The sequence below is a fragment of the Pan troglodytes genome, chromosome 7, assembly GCF_028858775.2.
Source record: "Pan troglodytes isolate AG18354 chromosome 7, NHGRI_mPanTro3-v2.0_pri, whole genome shotgun sequence".
Lineage (NCBI taxonomy): Eukaryota > Metazoa > Chordata > Mammalia > Primates > Hominidae > Pan > Pan troglodytes.
Window position 1 is genome coordinate 133,073,861 of NC_072405.2, and position 10,815 is coordinate 133,084,675.

The following is a 10,815-nucleotide window of genomic DNA, read 5'->3' on the forward strand; positions in this document are numbered from 1 at the left end:
ATTTTCAGGGGTAGTGTTACAAATCACTCAGCCTGGTGCCAGGCACACTGGAGGGTGCAATGGGTGAATGGCCATATCAAAAGCTGGGGCTGGAAGGGGTGGTGGAAGAAAAATGTTTGTGAGCATCTCCCATGAGCTACCTTTATGAGCCTTCACAACAAGAACCTGGCACATGCCTTGTGGTTACTCCCATTTTACAGATAAGAAAACTGAGGCTTAAAGAGAGTGAGGGATTGGCCCAACATCATTCAGGCAATTAGTGGCTGAGCCTAATCATGCAAACCCTAATCTGCCTGTCTTCAAACCCACTTCTTTCCCCTCCCAGGAGACTCTGCACTCGGGTTTTCTATACGGAGGAGGCACTGGGACCAGCAAAGATGTGAACCCACAACACACACAGCTTGTGGCAGTGCATAGACTTCAGCAAGGCCTCCTTAGCCCTGAAGCATGTGACACCTGGGGAAACTTGAGGCCCACACCCCCTCAGAAAGAGTCCCTTTGGAAATTACATTTTTAGCCATGAGCTAACATGTACTTTAGCGTGGAAGAAAAAGACTTTCTTCCATGCAAGACACATCCTGTTTATAATCCCATTTGTTCCAACAAGAATTCTGAAGAGAGGGTGGAACAGGGGTTTTGTCATTTTACAGAGAAGGAAATTGACTTGCTGTGTGACCCTGAGCTAGTCCACCTCCCCTTTCTGTATTTTTCCCCTTTCTGTATCTGAAAGGGGATTCATTTCATTCAATGAAATGAATTATTAAAATTAATTTCACCTGTTTATTTTTACTCATTTAATGTAGCTACTAGAACATTTAAAAGTATGTGTGTGTCCTTGTATTGTATTTCTATTGGACAGAGCTGTCTAGAATGCTGAAGCTTAGACGGGTGTTTTCAGATACAGAAACCTGATTTTTCCCCTTTCTGTATCTCAGCATCCCTACCTATAAAACAAGGAGGTTGAACCATAGTTACCCCAAGTTCTTTTCCATTCATGAGCCATTCAATTTGTCACCAAATAGTAAATGATGTTAAAATAAATACCTGATTTTTCATGTCTTTGCCAATTTCTCTCCCTTCAAACAGAACTAATCCCATCTGCCTTGGTCTTCTCTTGGTACCCAGTTCCCACCTCTGCTCCTGAACTTACCACGTGCTCCTGCCACTGGCTCACATAGAAGCCACTAGAAGAAAAAGGCCATGTCTTCCCCTCCAGAACTGCCCTGTCCAGTATGGAAGCCACTGGTTTCTGTGACTGCCCAGCACTTAGAGTGTGGTGAGTCCAAATCGAGATGTGCTGGAAGCGTAAAATACACACTGGATTTCAAAGACTTAGGGAGAAAAAAAAAGAATGTGAAAACTCATTAATTATGTTTACAGTGATTATACGTTGAAATGATAATATTTGGCTATGATGGATTCAATGAAATGGATTATTAAAATTAATTTCACCTGTTTATTTTTACTCATTTAATGTAGCTGCTAGAACATTTAAAAGTAAGTGTGTGTCCTTGTATTATATTTCTATTGGACAGAGGAGCTGTCTAGAATGCTGAAGCTTAGACGGATGTTTTCAGAGAGGTGATTTGTTAAATGTTTAAGAATGGATGAGCAGGCTCTCAAGTTCTTCCTTAGCAATTTGACTGTGGCCCTGAGTTTAAAATTATCACTATCACCATGTCTTTGTCATATTTACACAACTCTTAACATTTTGTATCAGGGAGACTAATTGCAAATTGCCATTAAAGTCAGCCAAGAAGAGAAAGACAAGCACTATGGTTAGTCCAACAAATATTTATTGAGCATATGCTATTACCAGGCACCTCTAGAAACTTGGGATCAGGGAACAAAGTGAACATAGACCTTGTCCTTGAGGAAAGCAGGGCAGGGGTAAAAATGGCAAGTTAATGACATTGTATATTAGAAGGTGATAAATGCTAACGCAAAAGAGAGAACAAAATGAGGGTTAGGGAGGACCAGGTTGCAATATTAAATGCGTCGTCTTGGTAGGTCTCGTTGAAAAGGGCAGATTTTAAGCAAAGATTTGAAGGAAGTAGGGAGTGTTCAAGTGACTCCCTGGAATAAATGCATTTTTAGGCAACAGGAATAGCTAAAGAGATGGGCCTCTGGCAAGCTGTGTAAGTTAAAGGAGTCAGGAGACCCAGGCTTGTGTCTCTAAGCCTCAGTTTCCCCACGTCATATAGGTCTCTTCTGTTTAGGTCCTGCACAGCTCAGGCACTCACAGCTTCACCACCTACATCCTCACAACTGTCAGTGCCCGTCCACATGCCCTCCCTCCCCCACCACCCCCAGCAGAGGCTTCAGGCCGTCTCTCTGGTTATCTGAATTCTAGAAAGAAAAGGCTGTACCTGGAGCAATGGGGGAGGGGGTGAACGGAGACAGATACAACTTATTTATAGATCAGGACAGTCTGTGGGCTGCTTTGGAAACCTGGCGAAGCAAATCTGTATGAAGAACAGCCAGTTGCTGAAAAAATAATCCCAGGGGAGCCACTCAGCTCACTTGCCAGCGGGCCTGGATCCCTCTCCACTGAAGTGGTTAGGAAAATGGCAGGGTGGAGGCAAAGCCCATTGCAATTGCGTGCTAATTGGGTTCCCTGCCACCTCTCCGCTCTCCACTCTGCCATGCGGGTCTAAGCATGTCATTTCTGTGCTTCACAGTGTGCCATCCGATGCCTCCAAGTACAAAGTTCTAAGCAGGATAAATGAAGTTCATCCATCACAGCCTGGCCTCACCAAATGCTGCAGCTTTGATTCTCTTTTCTATCTAGACCCTTCCTGACACATCCCACTTTTCCCTCCAAGCCCCTGTGCAAGACCCACTGCCCCAACAAGCTCCTCCATCAGCCCAAGATGTCCCTCTTTCCTTGTACACCTGGCAGACCCCACACACTGCTCTCCAAGGCATCAGCACAAATGTGTCCTTCTCTAAGGTTATAGATCCTGGAGTTGGACTCCAAATCCCATCTCATCCACTTCGTACCCCATGTCTAGGGAGAGTTGCTTACCCCTCCTAAGCTTTGGGTTCCTCACCCATCAGATAGGATAAAATAGTACACACCCAGTGGAGTTCTAAAGTAGAGTGGCCCGGTGGGCGTGAAGAGCTTATCATTGTGCCTGGCACGCAGGAAGCACACAGTAAGTGGTGATGCTGTTACTGCCTTGTAAATATTATTACCATTATTATTTTAACAATGACTGCTGCTACGACTACCACTGCTCATGAAGACAGAATGGCTCCTCCCTCCACTGTGTTCCCATATGTCTTCGTTTGCGTTCCATAAACTTGGTGTTGGTTCCCTCAAAATCAGACTCTGTAATAAGGATTTGGATGCAAAGAGTTTATTTGGGAAGTCATCCCAGGAAGACAAATGAGGAAATGCAAGAAGTGAGACAGGGAGGTAAAAACACCAAGCAAGGGTGTGCTAATGAGAGAATTATCTCTGTGGGTAACTGAAGCTCAAACAACTGGGCACCCTTTCAGGAGGCATTTCACTTATCAATTAGGCAATGAAATGCTGAAGACCCACTACTGCCCAGACATGGCATATTTCAAGGAAATGGGCCACTGCTGAAGGGAACTACTGCACAGCTGGATGTCAAATACCTGTTACAAAACCTCCAGAGTTTGCAAATGCTTTGACTTAGCAATTCCACTTGGAAGAATTTATCCTAGGTGAATAATCATAGATGTACACAAAAATACCACTAAAGAATTTCTCTTTCCAGAATTTTTTATAATAGTGAAAAACTGGACACAATCTAAAGGCCCAAAAACAGAAGAGTAGATAATTAAATCATCTTTCATCTCCACGGTGGAATACTCAGCAGCCACTGAAAATGATTTTGTGCAAGAATATTTAATGTCACAGAAAACTGATTGTAACGTATTGTGAAGTCATTTTTAAAAGCAGGTACATACACACACAAACTAATGTATATGACATGACCTAATAAGAGTTTCAATAATAGTTTAATGTAATACTTAGACGCACACGCATGCAGGCATGTATGTGTACACGCACAAAGACCTGGAAAGATAATGACTAAAAATGATGCCAGTGGTACTAATTCAGTGGTTGAATTACATTTTAATTTTCTTGGTTTTTTTCTTATCTGTAATTTCAAAACGTTCTACAGTATTCATGTGTTATGGGGACACTCTGACAGCACCCAAGCTGCCTACTGAGAGAGGCGATGAGAAGGTTGAGCATCACCCAAATTGCTGCCTGTGCAAACGGGTTTGTATTGTTCCCTAATAGGAAAGGTCATAGATCAAGCAACTCCAGGAGACTGGCTTGCCTCCCATCATAAAGGAGCCCATCTGGGACGTGTGGATCTCTGAAAACACACAGGCTCTTCCCAAGAGCCCACAATCAGAAAAGGATGTCAAATATTTTCTGGGGTTTTTTTCTCAGTAAATTTCTCTATCTCCAAATTTTAATCATTGAACTAGGGCAACCTGCTGGTTTATGTTGCTTAAAGGCTGATTAAAACGATTTGATTCTATGAAGTTACCAGTAATTTTTAAAAGGAAAAAACTGCAATATTTCTACTAGTCTTTCTAATTTCTGGTCTTCAGGCCCTTTGGAGATCTTATTTCAGTTCTCCTTTGAGGAGTGACTATCCTTTAAGGAGGGAATACAGGATATGCATAAGGAAAGGAGGAGACTGCATGGAGAATCTTTCCATTCACTGGGAAATTTTTCTCTGGTTTGAGGAGAGGAGGAGGAGGAGGGCCTCCTGCCCTTCTCTGATTTTTCTCTCCTACAATAGGATTAGAGGAACTTTCATCACTTCTAGTACCTCTGTCTACTCTCTTGACAGCTGCCCCCTAAGAGAAGGAGGCAAGCTCCTGTAACTGACCAGAGCCTGGAATGATCATCAGACTGTGTTTTACTGGCAGGTGGAGCTGGCGCACCCCTTCACTTTCTGCATCGGCACACACAGACCTCTTCCCAAAGGAAGCCTTCTCTCTGTGCCTGATTCTCTGCCCATTACTGGGTTTGTCATGCAACCTGGCCATCCCTACCCATGAAGCTGGTTGAGTAAGTGGACTTAGAGATGGCACTGCATGGCCAGGCAGTCTAGACTTGAGGAACAGAGAAAAGGTGGCCCCATTTTCTTCAGATCTAAGGCTCTGATCTACTATCCAGCGTTTATCCAAAAACACCTTCATTTGGGGGTTTTATAGTACTGGCAAATCATTGTGAAAGCTCGTACTTTGTTCTTCATTTGACTGCTGTTCCTTATATACAACTTGGCCAGGAACCCATGGGGTAGCAGGGATGAGTGGGAGGATTTACTGTCATCCTGACCAGCCTTTAAATCTGGACATCTGCTACATGGCTGGCATTGTGTGGGTGCTGAATACACAAGGAAGACACTGCCCTTGCCCTTGAGGGGCTCATAGCCTGTGGGAGGAGGCAGACGTGTAAGCAAATAAGTGTGACAATAGGTACAATATAGTGTGATAAATACTATAATACAAGAATGTACAAAGTGCCAGGAGAGCACAGAGAAGGAGAAAACTCATTCAGCTGCGACAGAGGGATTGGAAAAGAGCCTGGGAAGGCTTCAAAGAGGAAGTGACATTTAAGCTCCATCTTAAAGAGTAAACAAGAGAGAAGCAAGACCAGAGACAGTATGTGTGAAAAAAAAAAAAAAAAAAAGGCGGGGGGGGAGGCAGAGCTCTGTGCGCACTTTACAGGAGGGTAAGGCATAGACTACCGGGGTCGTAGTGATTTTCTTATTTTATTAATCTGTATAAGCTCTTTATAAATTGAAGCAGTCATTCCTTTGATATTGGTGTTGTTAATCAGAGACTTTATCTGCAGTAGTGTATGGAGGAGGTTACAGTGGGGAAAGCCTGGAGAGAAGGCTGTTGGTCCTCTCGGAAGCAATGTAGAACCGGAGCAGGTAGGGGCAACAAGGGTGCATGCCAAGTGAAGGGGCAAGAGTGGACGTCAAACCAGAAGGAGAATCTGCTGCATCCTAGTGGAGTGTTCTTTGTTCTACCTCATACAGGGTGCAGCCTAGAAAGGGCCTCAGGCAATGAAAGGATTGGCTGCCTGTGGAGTTTTTAGGGGAGAGATATGGACATTTTGAAAATAAATATCTCCTTCATCATTTCCATAAAGCCCTACTCTTCTGGTGGAATTCCACTTACTCACATTTCAGTTGAGAAAGCCCTTGGTAATGAGAAAATTAGTTCATGTTTTATTATGTGCTGGACCATTAACAAGGGCTTCATGAAGAAGATGAGATTGAATTTGGTTTTGAAGAAGGTAGGACTTGGGTGCATGGGGAAGAGATGAGCACAGCAATCCCAAGAAAAGATTCCTTCATGCTTCTACTAACCACTGTCTTGGCTTAGCACCCTTTCTTAGATAAGTTGTTTTTGGTTTCAAATTAACAAAAATCAACTGAGTCTAGCTCAGTGAAAAGAGGAGGAAGTGTGGGAGAGATAATGGGTATCTCACAAACTGTCACCTCAGTTCCAACCACTTGCAAAGACTTTGCTCAAGGTCTCCCTCTTTCAATCCTAGTTCTCAGAAACAGATCTGATTGGCCCACCTGGAGTCACAGGTTCAATCCCAGCCAGTCAACTCTTGCTTAAGGTCTGCATCTCATGGAATCAACCTTGCTGCTTGGGGCAAAAAAAAAAAAAAAAAAGTCAGCATAAGCAAATTCACTGTAACCAAATTCAGTTCTTTCAGGAGGAGAGAGAATACATCCTTGAGGTTCCTTCTGTCCTGGAGCTAAAGATGCAGCTGAAACCTATGACCAATTAGAAACCTTAATTTGGCGTGCAAAATAGAGTTGCCAGAATCAGCAAATAAAAATACCAGATGCCCAATAAAATTTGAATACTTAACCTATAAGCGCTTAGTAAAAGTATGCTCTATGCAATATTCGAGACATACTAAAAAATTCTTCATTGTTTATATGAAATTAAAATTTAACTGGGCATCCTGCATTTTATCTGCCAGCCCTAGTGGAAATGCAATACTTTCGCAGGACTCTGAATTCTTGACATTTCCAAAATAATAATCACAACTCTGGGAATGTAAATGCCTGAGACAGATGTAGGGGTTTGCAATATGCCAAATTGAGGACACCGAGAGTGAAGCTGGCACCCTGAGAGCGAGAGGTGGATCTGCATAATTATCAGTGAATTAAATTGCTTTGTTGCAGAGAGTCAGCTTATTAAATATGCATTTCAATTTTGGAGTGCTTGGCTGAAGAATTTGAGTATCAACAGATGGGAAATCCCTTGCTGCAGCCATGACCTTTACCTGTCATGCTGGTTCACAGGACCACATGCAAGAAGACATGATTATTATTCTCCCAAGTGTCATTCTCCGGAGGCTTTGGACAGGGAGCATGAGGCTCCCATCGGGCAGGCTGGGCTGGGAATGTGGCAAGCCACACGGCTACCTAGATGGGCACATGGCCTTGTTGGCTTATGCTAATCTTCTCATATGACTTGGCTCTTCCCTCTCTGTGAAAACAACACTGTTCTTAGTGTTTAACAAACTTGAGTCCTGGTCCTGCCGCTGTCTCTCTCAAGCTTTATGAGCTGGAGCAAATCATAAAACCTCTCTGAGCCTCAGTTTCCTCAGTTGTTAATTGGGGATAATATTACCTATCTAACAAAGTCATTGGCTAGAGTCAACGGCTCCCTGCCGATGTAATTGTACCAGTCCCTCAAACTTGCCCTAGCCTCTCTCCTCCTATTGTCTGTGTTCCCAAGGTGAGCCATTTTAATAGTGTCCTCCTAACTACATTAAAAGGCATGCTTTGTTAAGCTCTAACTGTGGAGATTTATTATTCCACTGTCTCCAACTCTGAGCCACCCAGCTTGCTGGCATCAAATCATAAAACTGATCCATGTTAGCCAGCCCCAGCAGGGATCTCCCTGAGCTCGATCATCCTTTTACTCTTTTCCAACAGGGCCATAGCTCAGAGCTTTTTATGGCTAAAACACAAGTGAGGTTTTGTTTGCACATTGCACACATGACCAGGAAGAGGAATAGGTTCATGGGATCTTGCCCTGGAAGCCTTATCTAATCCCTAAGAAGAGAAGTGCTTCAAGAGAAGATGAGAAGACTGCCTTGATGAGGGATTTTCTGAGGCATGGGGGCCCTCATAGTGCTGCTTTGGAGCCTAGGTGACAAAGTGTGACTAGGTGTGTGATAGACACTAAGATACACCAGGATCCAGTTCCCAGTCCCCTTGCACTTGAGTGAGTGAGATGCTGTGTGTCATTCCCATACACTTAATTGACCATACAAACCCCTCCAAAATCCTCTTTCCCGGAGAATATCTACAGAGAGGCTAAGCGTTCCAGATGGTGCTGCTCCAGACCGGTGGAGGCTCTGTGACCCTGGCTTGCAAAGTTGTTGCTGAGTTACATGGGATCCACAGCAGGCGTTGCAATCCACACACAGATGTAGGTCTGAAAGTGTCATCAGACTAAAGTTTCCAAAACACACAGTTTACCTTTATTATATCCATTGTGCTCTAAGGTTTTCTATTTTATTTCATTTTGCTTTTTTTTATATTCAGGTCAACTCCACTCATAGATTTCATGATATGTGCTGGGACTTCAGACTCCCACTCTACGACTCCCACTCTGCTACTCTCTCTAACAGCACTGACCTGCATTCTGCTGGTCACCCTCTGTAATTTCAGGTCAGTTTATGTTCAATTGTTCAGTGTCTGCTTGTCCATTAGGCTGTGATCTCCACGAGGGCAAGGACCAGGTCTGTGTTATTTGCTCCTCAGACCCAGCACTGACACTAAATGATCCCTCCTAAAACCTTGATTGACAGGTTAAAAAATATATATCAATGATATTGCTCTGGTGTCTGTGAATGTATTAGTTAGGGTTCTCCAGAAAAACAAGAGAGCGAGAGACAGAGGAGATTGCAAGGAATTGACTTATGTGACTATGTAAGCTGAAAAATCCCAAGATCTGCAGCTGATAAGCCAGAAATCCAAAAGAGCCGATGATGTAAGTTCCAGTCCAAGGGCAGGAGAAGATCGAAGTCACAGCTCAAGCAGTCAGGAAGGAGGAATTCTTTCTTACCTAGGGGAGGGTCGGCCTTTTTGTTCCACTCAGGCTTTTAACTGATTAGATGAGGCCCGCCCACATTAGGGAGGATGACCTGCTTTACTCAGTCTACCAATGTAAATGTTAAGTTCCTCCAAAACCACCCTCACAGACACACCAAGGATAATGTTTAAACAAATATCTGGGCACCCCGTGACCCAGTCAAGTTGACCATTAACCATCACAGTGGACAATGTTAAATTTTCTATTATGGACATATCCTGCGTTAGGAAGAATTATGGGCCACTAAATAGCCACATCCTACTCCCTGGGCCTTATAAATATGTTACTTTTTATGGCAAAAGAGACTTTGTAGATTGGATTAAGTTAAGGACATTGAGATGGCGACATTATCCTGAATTTTTTGGGTGAGCCCAATGAAATTATATAGATTCTTAAAAGCTAGAGAACCCTTTCTCAGCTGTGATCAGAGGAATTGTGACTATGGAAGAATGGACAATGAAAAGCAATGTGGCTGGCTCTGAAGATGGAGGAATGCCGCTGAGCCAAAGAATGTAGGCAGCCTCTGGAAGCTAGAAAAGGCATGACAACAGCAACAGAAGATTCTCCCCAGAGCCTCCACAAAGGAGGCCCCGTCAACACCTCGATTTTATCCCAGCAAGACCATATCAGGCTTCTACGGAACTATAATATATTAAATCTGTGTTACCATTAAGCTTGTGGAAACTGCTTATGGCAGTGATAGAAAATAATACATATTTATAAGTCTAAATGGTAGCCAATAAATACTGACCATTTTCTGGGTACTTCTCTAAGGGTTCTGCATGTTTTAACTCATTTGATCCATACAACTCTATGAGGGCAATGATACTATTATCTTAATTTTACAGATGAGGAAACTGAGGCACAGAAAGTCTTCATAACTTGTAAGAGTTCAGTAAATGGCAAATCCAGACTTTAAACCAAGACAGTCAAGCTCAGAAACCTAGTGCCTCACCACAGGCTGTGCCTCTGCTCTTACAGTGCTCAGAATGGATGAAACAATGGCAGTGAAAGCCAGCTGTGTTCTTTGGCAGGTTTTTCATTTGAATCCAAAGTATTATTTATATTTTACATTATAAATAATATGTTTTATATTATATATTACTATTATTATTACTAGAGTGGGAGCAAGGCATAAGTACAGAGTAGGAAATCATGACTTCTGAGCACTCTTTTTAAGTCAGCTACTTCTTTTTTTTTTTTTTTTTCTGAGACAGAGTCTCACTCTTGCCCCCCAGGCTGCTATCTCATCAAGTTCCTCATCCCAGACCCATGATGTCTAAGTCCTTGGCCTGTCTATAGCCATATCTTTGATGTCTCCTTTCAATAATTTTCCATCCACTGGCCCTGCACGCTGCTCCTTGCTATAAATCCTCACTTGTCCTTCCTGTATTCACAGTTGAGCCTCGTCTTTCTCCCCTATTGCAATAGTCTCGAATAAAGTCTTCCTTACTGTTTTAACAAGGGGACAAAATAATTTTTTTCCTTAACAGTTAATTTATATCAACGGGGCTTTTTTTTCTTTTTTCTTTTTTGGAATGAGGAGGCCCGGACCCCACCTAAGACCAATAGAATCAGAATCTTGGGGATAGTTCTAATGTGGACCCAGGGTTGAGAGCCACTGGCCCAGACATTTGGCATAAATCTCCTTTGTGATGGAGAATCTGAGAGCTG